The sequence below is a fragment of the Muntiacus reevesi genome, chromosome 20 (assembly GCF_963930625.1).
Source record: "Muntiacus reevesi chromosome 20, mMunRee1.1, whole genome shotgun sequence".
In the NCBI taxonomy this organism is placed as follows: Eukaryota; Metazoa; Chordata; class Mammalia; order Artiodactyla; family Cervidae; genus Muntiacus; species Muntiacus reevesi.
In genome coordinates this window covers 10,416,888-10,433,014 of record NC_089268.1, presented here as the reverse complement: position 1 = coordinate 10,433,014, position 16,127 = coordinate 10,416,888, and the positions used below count along the sequence as shown (strand labels likewise).

Sequence of the window (16,127 nt, the reverse complement as noted above, 5' to 3'; positions counted from 1 at the left end):
GACTCTCTGCGACCCCATGAACCGCAGCACGCCAGGCCTCCCTGTCCCATCACCAACTCCCAGAGTTTACCCAAACTCATGTCCATTGGGTCAGTGATGCCATCTAACCATCTCATCCTCTGTCATCCCCTTTTGCTCCCACCTTCAGTATTTCCCAACATCAGGGTCTTTTTAAATGAGTCAGCTCTTTGCATCAGATGGCCAAAATTTGGAGTTTCAGCTTCAACATCAGTCCTCCCAAGACATTAGGGGGCCATAATGAAAAATAAAGCATGACGAGACCAAATTAGGGAAAACCCCTAAAAGCCAGATCTAGGAGTTTGGCTCCAGACATGTGAAGTGCTCTTGAGCAGGGCAGTCATGTAGAACCAGCTGTGTTTGAAGAGGCAGCAGGAGAGGTTGGAAAGGAGCTGCCGGAAGCTTATGATGATGCCAGGCCATGCAGACTCAGGGGGTGGGCCTGGGGATGGAGAAAGGGCTGGTGAAGCAAGAACAAGCAGCGTGTCACCATCAGATAAACCCGTTTATCTGCTGAGGGCAGCTGGCGTCTCTGGAACTCTGGTAGCATCACCACTGGCCAAGGTTTGTAAGCCAAGAAACTTGATGTCTGTGTACCCGGAGAGTCACTACCAGGACGAGACTCACATGAATCTAACTCGTAAGAGACTGAGGTGTAGGTGCCTGGATGCCAGTTGGCTCGTTTATATGATGATAAATGTCAAACCAAGTTACCTGAGTGCACCAGCTATCTGGGTAGGTAGCCAGTAATTTGGTTGCTGAATAATTGTAATCTGATTACTTCATTCAACCACAGGGCAGATTTCCTAACAACTGGTCAGGATACCCTTTCCTCCTCAGATTCTGATTCTGCAGGCCGCCTTTATCCCATGATGATCACCCTCCCTTCACCTATCAAAGGAGCCTTTGTTTTGCCAGATTCAGTGTGTGCAGTGAGGGTATGAACTATAAACCACTGATGCAAGTGATACATGCAGGCAACCACCAAGTGGGTGCCTCTGCTCGGGATCTGGGGAAACTCTCCACTTGGCCCACGTCAGGTCTTTTTTTTTCTTTTTTATTTGGCTACAGCAGGTCTTAGTTGCGACATAATGGAATCTTCGTTGTAGCACATGGACTTGTGCACTGCCCTGCAGTGTGTGGGATCTTAGCTCCCTGACCAGGGATCAAACCCGGGTACCCTGCATTGGGAGGTGGATTCTTAACTAGTGGGCCACCAGGGAAGTCTCATGATGGGCCATTCTAAAGGTGACTCGTCCCCATCACATTCACTGTTTGTTGACTGTTCTCTTCGTTTTCAGGGTAAATACAAACTTTGGGATTATTTTATTCCAGCCCAGTCTTCTAATAGCCTGCAGGAAAGAGGGCAAGTGAGAGAGAAATCTCAGGAGGCCCCCAAACCTTGAGCATGAGTGACGAGAGGAAATTAACCCAAAGAACACGAACACAGCTCTGACATTGCTGGAACCAGCACTGGGGATAGCACTGCCCAATGCATCACACTTCCTACGTGCTTTGTTATTGTGAGGTAGCAGCTTTGACCATCCAAGCCAGATTGAGTTGGCAGAATTCCTGCCCAAACCCGTCAGGCTAGCTCCCATTCTTTCTGGAGACCTGGTAATTGTGCCCAAGAAACTCTGTTGTTATAAACCATGGAATTGTTTACTTTCTGGTTTCAGACACATTTGAGATGTGAAAGGTTTATTTTATCTCCTTGGTCTTGTGACACCCAGCTAAGGAGATACGTTAGCATCTGCGGATGCAGCCACGAGGCTCCATGTTCTGTGGCCTGAATACCAGCAATGTGCTCAACCCAGGACACACAGTCCTCACGGAGATAGTGACTTGGGTGACAGATGGCATGAAGTGGAAGAGATGACAGCCTAGGGAGGTGAGCATTTGGGGGTACTGTAAGAGGGGCTGATGGAGAGAGCTCGGGCAGGAGGACCATGGAAGCATGGGATGAGTGAGATTCAGGAAAGAGAGACCAGAGGGAAAGCTGTTGGCTGTGACAGAAGGTGTGAGCATTGGAATTAGACCAGGGGGAGACCTCAGTTCATCTGTTGACAAGCTCTGTGATCTTGGGTAAGTTACTGTTCCCATTTTTTCCTGTTCAGTGGGGGAGAAGTCTACTTTGTGGGGTTGTCACAAGCATTACATAAGTGAAGGAGTGGGGACTTCTCTGGTGGCCCAGTGACTGGGACTCCATGCTCCCAATGCAGGGTGCGTGGGTTCGATCCCTAGTCAGGGAACTAAGATCTCATATGCCACAACTAAGACCAGGTACAGTCAAATAAATTAATTAAATAATTAAAAAGAATTAAGAAATAATGATGGTATGTATGTGACACCAGAGTTGATATGTGATCATTAGATAGTGGCTGAGAGTGAACACCTATTTGGGAAATGCCAAGGGCTGTGCTGAGTTCACTAAATAAGACACAGTCACAGTGCAAAGTGACAAATGCAATAGAAGGCAGAGAGAGTGACTAACTCCATCAGAAGAGCCACAATCTGAGAGGATTCATGTGGGGTGAAGGAATTCTCACCAAGAGGACAGCGTGTGCAAGGACACGGCGCTAGGCTAACAGCGAGTTTTCTGGGGCTGGAACGTGATAGCAGTGGTGGGGAGGTGGGGGGTAGGCAGAGGGTGCCATGGGAAAGGTCAGCTGGGGTCAGGTGGCTTGGCTGACAGCTTGAACTTGCCTCCGCATGACTGGGAAGCCAACAGAGGTTTTGAAACAGCAGTGACTGCGTGGGATTGGGCATTTGGGGAAGATGACATTACTATGCACTGATGCTCCTGGGTTGTGTTCCAGGCCTTCGTGCCAGGCGATGTGTTCACCGCTTCACGTTTCGTCTTTGCTGTCCTTGCACATAGGAGCTTTGATCACCACCTGTGTGTGGTAAAGGAAACGGAGGCCTAGGGACGGTTGAGTTTTTTTAACTTTTTATTCTGTGTTGGGGTATAGCCAATTAAGTGATAGTTTCAGATGAACAGCAAAGTAACTCAGCCAGGCATACACTTGTATCCATTCTCCCCCAAACTCCCCTCCCGTCCAGGCTGCCAGGAAGCATTGAGGAGAGTTCCATGTGCTCTACAGTAGATGCTTGTTGGTTACTTATTTTAAATACAGCAGTGTGTACCTGTCCATTCACAACTCCCTAACTATCCCCTCCCCCCACCCTTCCCCCGGCAACCGTTAAGTTCATTCTCTGTGAGTCTGTTTCTGTTTTGTGAACAAGTTCATTTGAATCATTTCTTTTTAGATTCCACATATAAAGGATGTCATTGGGTATTTCTCCTCCTCTGACTTAACTTCACTCAGTCTGACAATGTCTAGGTCCATCCATGTTGCTACAAATGGCATTATTTCATCCTTTATGATGGCTGAGTAATATCCATTGTGTATGTGTACCACATCTTCTTTATCCATTCCCCTGTCGATGGACATTGAGGCTGCTTCCGTGTCTTGTCTGTTGTGAACAGTGCTGTGACGAACATCAGGGTGCATGTATCCTTTTGGATCATGTTCTTCTCCGGATATATGCCCAGGAGTGTGATTGCAGGGTCATATGTGGTAGCTCTTTTTTTTTTTTTTTTTTTTTTGGCAAACTGCTTTTTAGAGGAACTGGACAAACTAATTCTAAAATTCACAATGTAAAGTGCCGAGGATGTCTAAGACAGTTTTGAAAAACTACAAGGAAAAACAGAACTATAGGGAAGCCCTGTGTTCTATCAGTGTCAAGACTTAATATAAAGACATAGTAACTGAAACAAGGTGATAAATGGGAATAACCAGACAGAGAAGTGAATTAGGAAACTAAATAGAAACAGACCTATATGTGTATGTGGGAATATAGTGAGAGCCAGAGAAAACATGCACCTGAGTAGGAAAAGGATTGGTCCTTCAGTAAGTGGTGTTGCCGTAATTGGCTAACCAAGTGGGAAAAAGACAAATTTAGATCCCTACCTCACACCATACAATGAAAATAAACTCTCAAATGTGTCAGTCAGTTCATTCGCTCAGTTGTGTCTGACTCTTTGCAACCCCATGGACTGCAGCACGCCAGGCTTCTCTGTCCCTCACCAACTCTGAGAGCTTGCTCAAACTCATGTCCATCAAGTTGGTGATGCCATCCAAGCATCTCATCCTCTGTCATCCCCTTCTGCTCCTGCCTTTCATCTTTCCCAGCATCAGGGTCTTTTCGAGTGAATCAGTCCTTCACATCAGGTGGCCAAAGTTTAGAGTTTCAGCTTCAGCATCAGTCCTTCCAATGAATATTTACAACTGATTCCCTTTAGGATTGATGGGTTTGATTTCCTTGCAGTCCAAGGGACTCTCAAGAGTCTTTTCCAACATCACAGTTCAAAAGCGTCAATTCTTTGGTGCCCAGCTTTCTTTATGGTCCAACTCTCACATCCATATATGACTACTGGAAAAACCATAGTTTTGACTAAACAGACCTTTGTTGGCACAGTAATATCTCTGCTTTTTAATATGCTGTCTAGGTTTGCCATAGCTTTTCTTCCAAGGAACAAGTGTCTCTTAATTTTTTTGGCTTTATACAAATGTGTAAGATGAGTCAAAGCTTTTAGGAAAAAATACAGAAGCCAAATAATATATACAGGGTCACACAGGTAATACATGGAGTAACTGTAGTCAAACCCAAGGGGTCTGATTGCGGAAGCTGCCTGCTCACCCACTCAGTAGTACTTTCTCCTGGTCACTTTAGTGTGTAAGTTGGATCGGAGCTAGGAGAAACTGAAATCAGGAAGTGGTGAATGATTTTGCACCTGAGGACTTCCTTGTGGAATCACCGCCACTCAGCCGACAGATGGGGCACTGACGAGACGCCAGTACACGGCCACGTGTCTGTGTGACAGAGACCATCAAGACCTCGGTGAACATGCATTGAGAGCCAGTGTACGGGCAGTCATGACCCTTGGGTAGATGAGAAAAGGATAAAGATAAGGCAACAGTGAACAGCGGTGCGTCATTGTGCGGCGGGGTAGAAGGATATTAGGAAATCATCCCGTCTAATCCTCTCACTTTATAGATTGGGAAATAGACAAAGTGGGAAGGGACTTTTCACCAGTATTGGAGACTGAAACCCTAAGCAGAGAATACACATCTCTGGCCATGCTGTAAAGAACCAGCTATTCCAGTTCTGTGGACATGAAAATATCTTTTTTTATTTTAGTGGTTATCCCACTCTGGATACCAAACACTGTCCAGCCGGTGCTGAGTCTAACCCCCCGTCCATCACTTCCTCATTCATTCATTCACCATTATTTATTTAGTCTTTCTTGTGCCATCTTCTCCCACTGCAGCCCCCCTACAGAATCCCAATCCTGAATTCACCCCTCTGATGGAAGAGCTGAGGCTGTCCAAAGAAAACCATGTCCTGTGGGGTCACTCTGGGTTCATGCGTCCCCTCTAGAAAGCCTGCAGTGCCACCTGTCAATGGCTCGTGACTGTCACATTGACAAGTGCAAAGGCCACTTATTTTCTCCCTGACTTCACTTCCCTCCCTGCTCCCCCCACCCCCTACACTGTCCTGGCTACACTTCTGGTTCTCCCAGCCACAGCTTTCAGAGTAAAGTTCTAATACCCTGGAATGTAAGTCACTCAGTCGTGTCTAACTCTCTGCAACCGCATGGACTGTAGCCTGCCAGACTCTTCTGTCCATGGAATTCTCCAGACAAGACTGGAGTGGGTTGCCTTCCCTTGGGGATCATCCCAACCCAGGGATTGAACCAGGTCTCCCGAATTGTAGGCCGACTCTTTATCAGCTGAGCTACCAAGGAAGCCAGTACCTTAGAGTACCCAAAATGTTTTGTGATTTAGCTCCTGCCTACTTCTCCTGACTCATTTCTGCCACCTGCCTTGCCCTTTTTCTCCCCTCGCCTCATAGAACTTTCTGCAGTTCTCCAAATGCACCATTTATCACTGCACTGCTTCAGAATTCACACGTGTTGTACTCTCCCCAGTTCCTTCTACTCCCCTGATTTCTCAGCCCAGTATCCTGTGAACTTCCCCAGACTGAGGGCAGGGGCTCATGGAGGACTGACTGGTCACTTCCAGCAGGGCTGTCTGAGACAGGCAAGGAAGGCCAAGATAGGTTGAAACTGGGGAAAGGCCATTGTGAGTGTTTGCAGTTTGGAGGTGGGGTCGAGTGGAATTTGTTTTACTTGGAGGGAACTTGATCTGAGAAAATTGAGTGGACCAATTATAACAACTAGTATTATTTGATGAGTGCTCTCCACTGTACCAAGTACTCTCCCATCAGTTCAGACAGTTCCTTGGTCTCTTACTGCTTGTACAGGGCTAAGGGCCAGGGCCCTGACCTTCACATCTAACCTGAGAGGCAGGTACTTTGATCCCTGACTCACTGTTGATGAACTGAAGCCTGGAGGCTAGAGGATAGGGGAAAGTAGGTCAGGTGTAGGTCAGAGAAAGCTGGAGGGAGGCAAGTACCTTGAAGTCAGGTTTCTGGTGCTGTCAAGGGGTGACCAGTAGGAACCCTGAAGTGGAGAGAGTCCCAAACCTCCCCTGCTCAGGCTGCCAGTAATGTCACAATGTCTGGGGCGGGGTCTGTGGGATCTCTTTCTGCCTCCACCCGATGGACCCTGGGGTGAGGGCCGCTCCACTGGGCGGTGTCTCAGAAGCTTGTCTTCCACTCTTGGAACAGCTCCCTGCTCCACCCTCCCAAAAGAGGCCCATGGGTCTCTGGAAGCAGTGGAAAAATAGCTGAACCACAGGTATGGAGGTGGGAAAAGAGAAGACACACGCAGAACACCGGGTAACTGCACAGAAAGAAGTGAGCCAGTGTAAGAAAGAGCCAGGCGGCTTCCCCTGTGGTGCAGTGGCTAAGATTCCACGCCCCTGGGGCAGGGGCCTGGTGTCAATCCCTGGTCGGCGAACTGGGTTCCACATGCTGCAACTGAGAGTTCTCATGCTGCAACTAAAGATATTGCATGCTGCAAATAAGACCCAGCACAGCCAGATAAATAAGTTTTTAAAAATAACCAGTAAGGAAATTCCCTGGTGGTCCAGTGGCTAAGACTGTGCTCCTGATACAGGGGGGCTGGGTTCGATCCCCGGTCAGGGAACTAGATCCCACATGCCACAACTAAGACTCTATGCAGCCAAATAAATAAAAATAAATATTAAAAAATAAAAATAACTAGTCAGATTGTTTTGTAGTCCTTTACATTTATGGAGCAGGTTATTATTTACCTAATGTTTAATCTCCCCCTTTTTTTTGGACTTTGCCATGCATGGCTTGTGGGATCTTATTTTTTCCCGACCAGGGATTGAACCTGGGCCCTCAGCAATCAAAGTGCAGAGACCTAACCACTGGACTGCCAGGGAATTCCCCCATAAATGTCATTTCTTTCAGTCAACAGTAAGCTTATTTATGAGGTGGGTATTATTAGTTACATTTTGGAGTCAGAGACTCTGAGATTCCAAGGTGTTGAGTGACTCAGCTGAAGCCACAAGACTGGCTAGTCGTGGGGTCAGGGCAGTTGGGGCCAGCCTGGAAAGGCTAAGCCTGGGCAACGTGATGGTGGCCAGCAAGATTCTGTACAGTCGTGGTCCCTTTCTCTTTGTGTAGTCTCCCCCTTCCCAATCCCTGGGCATTGGCCAACCAACTCACCTCTCATTAACTCGTTTATAAAATAAACATGTGGGAGGTCCGGGCGTGCAAAGAGGGGCCGGGAGGTTTGCAAGTGTGGGTGTAGCGAGTGGCATAGGGGACAGGGCGCCCCCGGGTTCACGATGCAGCCCCCGGATGAGGCTGCAATATTTTCCTTATATGATCGGGCCCCGTGGCTGGCGGCGCCGCCGGCCCGGAGCCTGAGAGGATTATGAAAACGTGTCAGGCGAAATGGGGCCAGGGACCCGGGGGCTGAGAGGTTAGGGGGAGGCAGTTAGGCTAAGGTTTGGGTGTGGTTAGGGTGGCCCCTGCCGCTCTGCGAGCCCTGGTCGATGATGACGTGACCACTGCGCAATCTGAGTTCTGGGAACTAGAATAAATTTAAAAAAATTAAAAAATAAATAAATAAATAAATAAATAAAATAAACATGCACTGGTCCGTATTTATTGAGGCATTCTTTTATTTTTTATTTATTTGGCCAGGCTAGGTCTTAGTTGCAGCATGTGGGATCTAGTTCCCCTACGAGGGATGGAACCTGGGCCCCCTGCACTGAGAGCACAGAGTCTTAGCCATTGGACCACCAGAGAAGTCCCTGTTGAGGCATTCTTTACTCTTCATATTTTTAAAACTGTATCGAGCTATAATTAACATAAAATAAGCTGCACATAAAGTGTATAATTTAATATGTCTTGACAGATGTGTTCAAAGGAAACTATGATAACCAAGGTAATGGATCTATCCCTCACTCCCCAAGATTCCTTTGTGTCTCTTTGTGATCCCCCTCACCCAACTCTCACACTTTCTAATCTGCTTTCTGTCAGTATAGTTTGTGTTTGCTAGAGTTTCATATAATAGAATTATGCATCAGAATCTGTATATATTGCAAGCTGTGAATTCATGTTGGTAATTTTTGCATACAGATATCCAGTCGTTCCAGCACCATTTGCGGAAAAGGCTATCCTTCTATTTATAGATTGCTGTGTTTTTGTTTTTTGCTTTGGCCACGCAATGTGTAACATGGGATCTTGGTTCCCCCACCAGGGATCAAACTTGTGCCCACTGCACTAGGTGTGCCAAGTCCTAACTACTGGACTCCTAGGGGAGTCCCAGTGTTTTTGCTTTTTTGGCTGCACTGGGTCTTCGTTGCTTTGCATGGGCTTGCTCTGGTTGAGGTGAGTGGGGACTTCTTGTTGTGGAGCATGGGCTCTAGGCACATGGGCTCAGTAGCTGCAGTCGTGGGCTCTAGAGCCTGGTAGCTGTGGTGCCCGGGCTTAATGGGATCTTCTTGGTCCAGGGATCGAACCAGTGTCCCCTGCGTTGCAAGGCAGATTCTTAACCACTGGACCGCCAGAGAAGCCCCTACTTGTGTTTTTATCATGAAAGGATGTTGATTTTTTTTTTGTCACATGCTTTTTTTTTTTTTTAAGTTTTATTTTATTAGTTGGAGGCTAATTACTTCACAACATTTCAGTGGGTTTTGTCATACATTGACATGAATCAGCCATAGAGTTACACGTTTTCCCCATCCCGATCCCCCCTCCCACCTCCCTCTCCACCCGACTCCTCTGGGTCCTCCCAGTGCACCAGGCCCGAGCACTCCTCTCATGCATCTCACCTGGGCTAGTGATCTGTTTCACCATAGATAATATACATGCTGTTCTTTTGAAACATCCCACCCTCACCTTCTCCCACAGAGTTCAAAAGTCTGTTCTGTACTTCTGTGTCTCTTTTTCTGTTTTGCATATAGGGTTATCATTACCATCTTGTCACATGCTTTTTTGTATCTATTGAATTGATTATGTGGTTGTTTTCCTTTGTCCTATTAATGTGCTATATGACATTGATTTTCCTATAGTTGAAACCCCCCCCTTGCCTTCCTAGGATAAATCCCATTTGGTCATTGTGTGTAATCTTTTTTAATGTGCCATTGGATTTGGTCTGCTAGTATTTTATTGAAGATTTTTGTACCTATGTCATTAGGAGTATTGGTCTATAGTTTTCTTATGGAATCTTTTTCTGGCCTTGGTATCAGGATAATGTTGTCCTCACAGAAACTGTTCCCGTACTCTAGTTTTTGGAAAAGTTGGAATAAGATTAATGTTAATCCTTCTTCAAATGTTTGGTAGAATTGGCAAATGAGGATATCTAGTCCTGATTTTTCTTTGTCAGGATATTTTTGATTACTGATCCAATCTTCTTACTATAGGTATGTAGAGAATTTCTATTTGTTCTTGAATCAGTTTTAATAATTTAGGAATTTGTCAATTTCATCCAGATTACCTTGTTTGCATATAATAGTTCATAATGTTCCCTTATAATCCTTTTCATTTCTGCTTTCATTTCTGATTTGTTATTTTCATCTTGTATTTTTTTTAGTCTAACTAAAGTCTTTTCAATTTTTTTATATTTTCAAAGAACTAATTTTTGATTTTGTCAATTCTCTGTTGTTCCCCACTTCCCATGTTTATTTGTGCTGTATCTTATTTCCTTCTTTCCTTTAATTTGCTTTTCTTTTCCTGGTTCCTTAAGGTTCAAAGGCAGGTTGTTGATCTGAGATCTTCTATTAATATAAGCATTTATAACTGTAGATTTCCCACTGAGTACTGCTTTTACTGTATCTTGTAAGTTTGGGTATGTCTTCATTTGTCTCAAAGTATTTTCTAATCTCCTTAGTGATTTCTTCTTTAACCCATTGGTTTTTAAATGAGTGTGTTGTTTACTCTCTGCATATTTGCTAATTTTCCAGTTTTCCTTCTGTTACTGATTTCTAAATTCAATCCACTGCATTCAGAGAACATACTTTGTATGATTTCAATTCTCTTAAATTTATTCAGAATTCTTTTATTGCCTTACATCTATATTAATGAGATATTGATCTGTAGTTTTGTGTGTTTGTTTGGCTTTGGTAAGTGAACTGAAGTGAAGTGAAAGTCACTCAGTTGTGTCTGACTCTTTGTGACCCCATGGAATTCTCTAAGCCAGAATACTGAAGTGGGTAGCCTTTCCCTTCTCCAGGGGATCTTCCCAACCCAGGGATCGAACCCAGGTCTACCACATTGCAGGCAGATTCTTTTTTTAACTTATATTTTGTCTTTATTAAAAAAATCTTTCCCCAATTATTTTTATTAGTTGGAGGCTAATTACTTTACAATATTGTAGTGGTTTTTGCCATACATTAACATGAATCAAACATGGATTTATATGTGTTCCCCATCCTGAACCACCCTCCCACCTCCCTCCCCACCCCTTTACCAGCTGAGCCTCAAGGGGACTTTAGTAAGAGGGCAATGCTAAGTTAGGAGTTAGGAAGTGGTCCCTTTTGTTCAAGTTTTTGGAAGAGTTTGAGAAGGATTGATGTGGATTCTTCTTTAGATTTTTGGTATAATTCATCAGTGAAGCCATCAGGTCCTGAGTCTTTCTTTGATAGGTTTTAACATTTATTAAAGTTTGTTTTGTGGCCTAACATATGATCTATCCAGGAGAAAGCTCCATGTGTACTTGAGAACAATGCATATTCTTTGGAAGAAGTGTTCTGTATGTATGTCTGTAAGGTCTAGTTGATTTACAGTGGGATTTTTTTTTTAAATTCAATTAGTTTTATTTTTGGCTACACTGGGTCTTTGTTGCTGTACACGGGCTTTTCTGTAGTTATGGCAAGCTGGGGCTACTCTCTAGTTGCTCTCTGTGGGCTTCTTGTTGCAGCGGCTTCTCTTGTTGCAGAGCATGGACTCTTAAGCACACAAGTTTCAGTAGTTGTGGCTCAAGGCTCTAGAGTGTGTGCGTTCTCTAGTTGTGGCACATGGGCTTAGTTGCTCTGAGATGTGTGGGATCTTCCTGGTCCAGGGATCAAACCAGTATCCACTGCATTGCAAGGAGGATTCTCAACATCTGGGCCACCAAAGAAGCCCTATAATGTTTTTCAAGTACTCTATTTCCTAATTTATTTTCTGTATAGGATCAGTTCAGTCAGTTCAGTTGCTCAGTCGTGTCTGACTCTTTGCGACCCCATGGACTGTAGCACACCAGGCCTCCCTGTCCATCACCAACTCACAGAGCTTGCTCAAACTCATATCCATCAAGTCAGTGATGCCATCCAACCATCTCATCCTCTTTCATCTCCTTCTCTTCCTGCCTTCAATCTTTCCCAGCATCAGGGTCTTTCCCAAGGAGTCAGTTCTTCGCATCAGGTGGCCAAAGTATTGGAGTTTCAGCTTCAGCGTCAGTCCTTCCAGTGAACATTCACGACTGATTTCCTTTAGGATAGATTGGTTTGATCTTGCAGTCCAACGTACTCTCAAGAGTCTTCTCCAACACCACAGTTCAAAAGCATCATTCTTCGGCACTCAGCTTTCTTTATAGTCTAACTCTCACATCCATACATAACCACTGGAAAAACCATAGCTTTGACTAGATGGACCTCTGTTGGCAAAGTAATGTCTCTGCTTTTTCATATGCTGTCTAGGTTGGTCATAACTTTCCTTCCAAGGAGTAAGCTACTGTTTCCCCATCTACTTGCCATGAAGTGATGACCCCCAATGCCATGATCTTAGTTTTCTGAATGTTGAGCTTTAAACCAACTTTTTCTACTCTCCTCTTTCACTTTCATCAAGAGGCTCTTTAGTTCTTCTTCACTTTCTGCCATAAGGGTGAGGTCCTCTGCATATCTGAGATTATTGATATTTCTCCAAGCAGCCTTGATTCCAGCTTGTGCTTCATCCAGCCCAGCATTTTGCATGATGTACTCTGCATATAAATTAAATAAGCAGGGTGACAGTATACAGCCTTGACATACTCCTTTTGCTATTTGGAACCAGTCTGTTGTTCCATCTCTAGTTCTAACAGTTGCTTCCTGACCTGCATACAGATTTCTCAAGAGGCAGGTCAGGTGGTCTGGTATTCCCATCTCTTTCAGAATTTTCCACAGTTTGTGGTGATCCACAAAGTCGAAGGCTTTGGCGTAGTCAATAAAGCAGAAATAGATGTTTTTCTGGAACTCTTTTGCTTTTTCGATGATCCAGCGGATATTGGCAATTTGATCTCTGGTTCCTCTGCCTTTTCTAAAACCAGCTTGAACATCTGGAAGTTCACAGTTCACGTAATGCTGAAGCCTGGCTTGGAGAATTTTGAGCATTACTTTACTAGCATGTACAGGAGACAGGGATCAAGACCATCCCCATGGAAAAGAAATGCAAAAAGGCAAAATGGCTGTCTGAGGAGGCCTTACAAATAGCTGTGAAAAGAAGAGAAGCAAAAAGCAAAGGAGAAAAGGAAAGATATTCCCATTTGAATACAGAGTTCCAAAGAATAGCTAGGAGAGATAAGAAAGCCTTCCTCAGCGATCAATGCAAAGAAGTAGAGGAAAACAACAGAATGGGAAAGATTAGAGATCTCTTCAAGAAAATGAGAGATACCAAGGGAACATTTCAGGCAAAGATGGGTTTGATAAAGGACAGAAATGGTATGGACCTAACAGAAGCAGAAGATATTAAGAAGAGGTGGCAAGAATACACAGAAGAACTGTACCAAAAAGATCTTCATGAGCCAGATAATCACAATGATGTGATCACTCACCTACAGCCAGACATCCTAGAATGTGAAGTCAAGTGGGCCTTAGAAAGCATCACTACAAACAAAGCTAAAAGAGGTGATGGAATTCCAGTTGAGCTATTTCAAATCCTGAAAGATGATGCTGTGAAAGTGCTGCACTCAATATGCCAGCAAATATGGAAACTCAGTAGTGGCCACAGGACTGGAAAAGGCCAGTTTTCTTTCGAATCCCAAAGAAAGGCAATCCCAAAGAATGCTCAAACTACCGCACAATTGCACTCATCTCACACGCTAGTAAAGTAATGCTCAAAATTCTCCAAACCAGGCTTCAGTAATACGTGAACCAAGAACTTCCAGATGTTCAAGCTGATTTTAGAAAAGGCAGAGGAACCAGAGATCAAATTGCCAATATCCGCTGGATCATCAAAAAAGCAAAAGAGTTCCAGAAAAACATCTATTTCTGCTTTATTGACTACGCCAAAGCCTTCGACTGTGTGGATCACAATAAACTGTGGAAAATTCTGAAAGAGATGAGAATACCAGACCACCTGACCTGCCTCTTGAGAAATCTGTATGCAGGTCAGGAAGCAACAGTTGGAACTGGACATGGAACAACAGACTGGTTCCAAATAGGAAAAGGAGTATGTCAAGGCTGTATATTGTCACCCCACTTGTTTTAACTTATATGCAGAGTACATCATGAGAAATGCTGGGTTGGAAGAAGCACAAGCTGGAATCAAGATTGCTGGGAGAAATATCAACCTCAGATATGCAGATGAAACCACTCTTATGGCAGAGAGTAAAGAGGAACTGAAAAGCCTCTTGATGAAAGTGAAAGAGGAGAGTGAAAAAGTTGGCTTAAAGCTTAACATTCAGAAAACTAAGATCATGGTATCTGGTCCCATCACCTCATGGGAAATAGATGGGGCGACAGTGGAAACAGTGTCAGACTTTATTTTTGGGGGCTCCAAAATCACTGCAGATGGTGACTGCAGCCATGAAATTAAAAGACGCTTGCTCCTTGGAAGGAAAGTTATGACCAACCTAGATAGCACATTAAAAAGCAGAGACATTACTTTGCAACAAAGGTCCATCTAGTCAAGGCTATGGTTTTTCCAGTGGATGTGAGAGTTGGACTGTGAAGAAAGCTGAGCGCCGAAAAATTGATGTTTTTGAACTGTGGTATTGGAGAAGACTCTTGAGAGTCCCTTGGACTGCAAGGAGATCCAACCAGTCCATCCTAAAGGATATCAGTCCTGAATATTCATTGGAAGGACTGATGCTGAAGCTGAAACTCCAGTACTTTGGCCACCTGATGCAAAGAGTTGACTCATTGGAAAAGACCCTGATGCTGGGAGGGATTGGGGGCAGGAGGAGAAGGGGACGACAGAGGATGAGATGGCTGGATGGCATCACCGACTCGATGGACATGAGTTTGAGTAAACTCCGGGAGTTGGTGATGGACAGGGAGGCCTGATGTGCTGCAATTCACAGGGTTGCAAAGAGTCGGACACGACTGAATGACTGAACTGAACTACTAGTGTGTGAGATGAGTGCAAAGTGCAGTAGTTTGAGCATTCTTTGGCATTGCCTTTCTTTGAGATTGGAATGAAAACTGACCTTTTCCAGTCCTGTGGTCACTGCTGAGTTTTCCAAATTTGCTGGCATATTGAGTGCAGCACTTTCACAGCATTGTCTTTTAGGATTTGAAATAGCTCAACTGGAATTCCATCACCTCTTTTAGCTTTATTCGTAGTGATGCTTCCTAAGGCTCACTTGACTTCACATTCTAGGATGTCTGGCTCTAGGTGAGTGATCACACCATTGTGATTATCCGGGTCATGAAGATCTTTTTTTATGGTTCTTCTGTGTATTCTTGCCACCTCTTCTTAATATTTTCTGCTTCTGTTAGGTCCATACCATTTCTGTCCTTTATTGAGTCCATCTTTGCCTGAAATGTTCCCTTGGTATCTCTGATTTTCTTGAAGAGATCTCTAGTCTTTCCCATTCTATCGTTTTCCTTTATTTCTTTGCACTGATCACTGAGGAAGGCTTTCTTATCTCTCCTTGCTATTCTTTGGAAGTCTGCATTCAAATGGGTATATCTTTCCTTTTCTCCTTTGCTTTTCACTTCTCTTCTTTTCACAGCTATTTGTAAGGCCTCCTCAGACAGCCATTTTGCTTTTTTGCATTTCTTTTTCTTGGGGATGGTCTTGATCCCTGTCTCCTGTACAGTGTCACGAACCTCCATCCATAGTTCATCAAGCAGTTTATTAGATATAGTCACTTAAATCTATTTCTCACTTCTACTGTATAATCATAAGGGATTTGATTTAGATCATACCTGAATGGTCTAGTGATTTTCCCTACTTTCTTCAATTTAAGTATGAATTTGGCAATAAGGAGTTCATGATCTGAGCCATAGTCAGGTCCCAGTCTAGGTTTTGCTAACTGTATAGGATACTCCTTCCATTATTGAAATTAAGGTATTGAAATCTCCAGCTGTTAGTGTAGAGCTGTCTGTTTCTCCCTTCTGTCAATGTTTGCTTCGTATATCCTGTCAATGTTTGCTTCGTATATCTTGGGACTCTGTTGTTGGTGTATGCATGCATGCTAACTTGCTTCAGTCCTATCTGACTCTCTGTAGCCCACCAGGCTCCTCTGTCCGTGGGATTCTCCAGGCAAGAATACTGGAATGGGTTGCCATGCCCTCCTCCAGCAGATCATCCCGACACAGGGACCGAACCCCTGTCTCTTGTCTCCTGCACTGGCAGGCGGGTTCTTCAGCACTGGTGCCACCTGGGGAGCCCTGTTCAGTGTATACGTAACTGTTAAAGCTTCTTCATGAATTGACCTTGGTATCAATATAAATGCCCTCCTTTGTCTCTAGTAACAG

The 16,127-nt window shown here is 44.4% G+C and overlaps 1 non-coding gene and 1 pseudogene across 1 annotated transcript; both read left to right on the top strand.

Annotated features, from left to right (window-relative positions):
* Nucleotides 1–7,791: 7,791 nt before the first annotated feature.
* LOC136152025 (small Cajal body-specific RNA 17) lies at nucleotides 7,792–7,934 on the top strand. Its single transcript, XR_010660181.1, has one exon. It is a non-coding gene; the product is annotated as a small Cajal body-specific RNA 17 (non-coding RNA).
* A 75-nt stretch (nucleotides 7,935–8,009) lies between these two features.
* LOC136152022 (small Cajal body-specific RNA 18) lies at nucleotides 8,010–8,082 on the top strand (annotated as a pseudogene).
* Nucleotides 8,083–16,127: the final 8,045 nt, after the last annotated feature.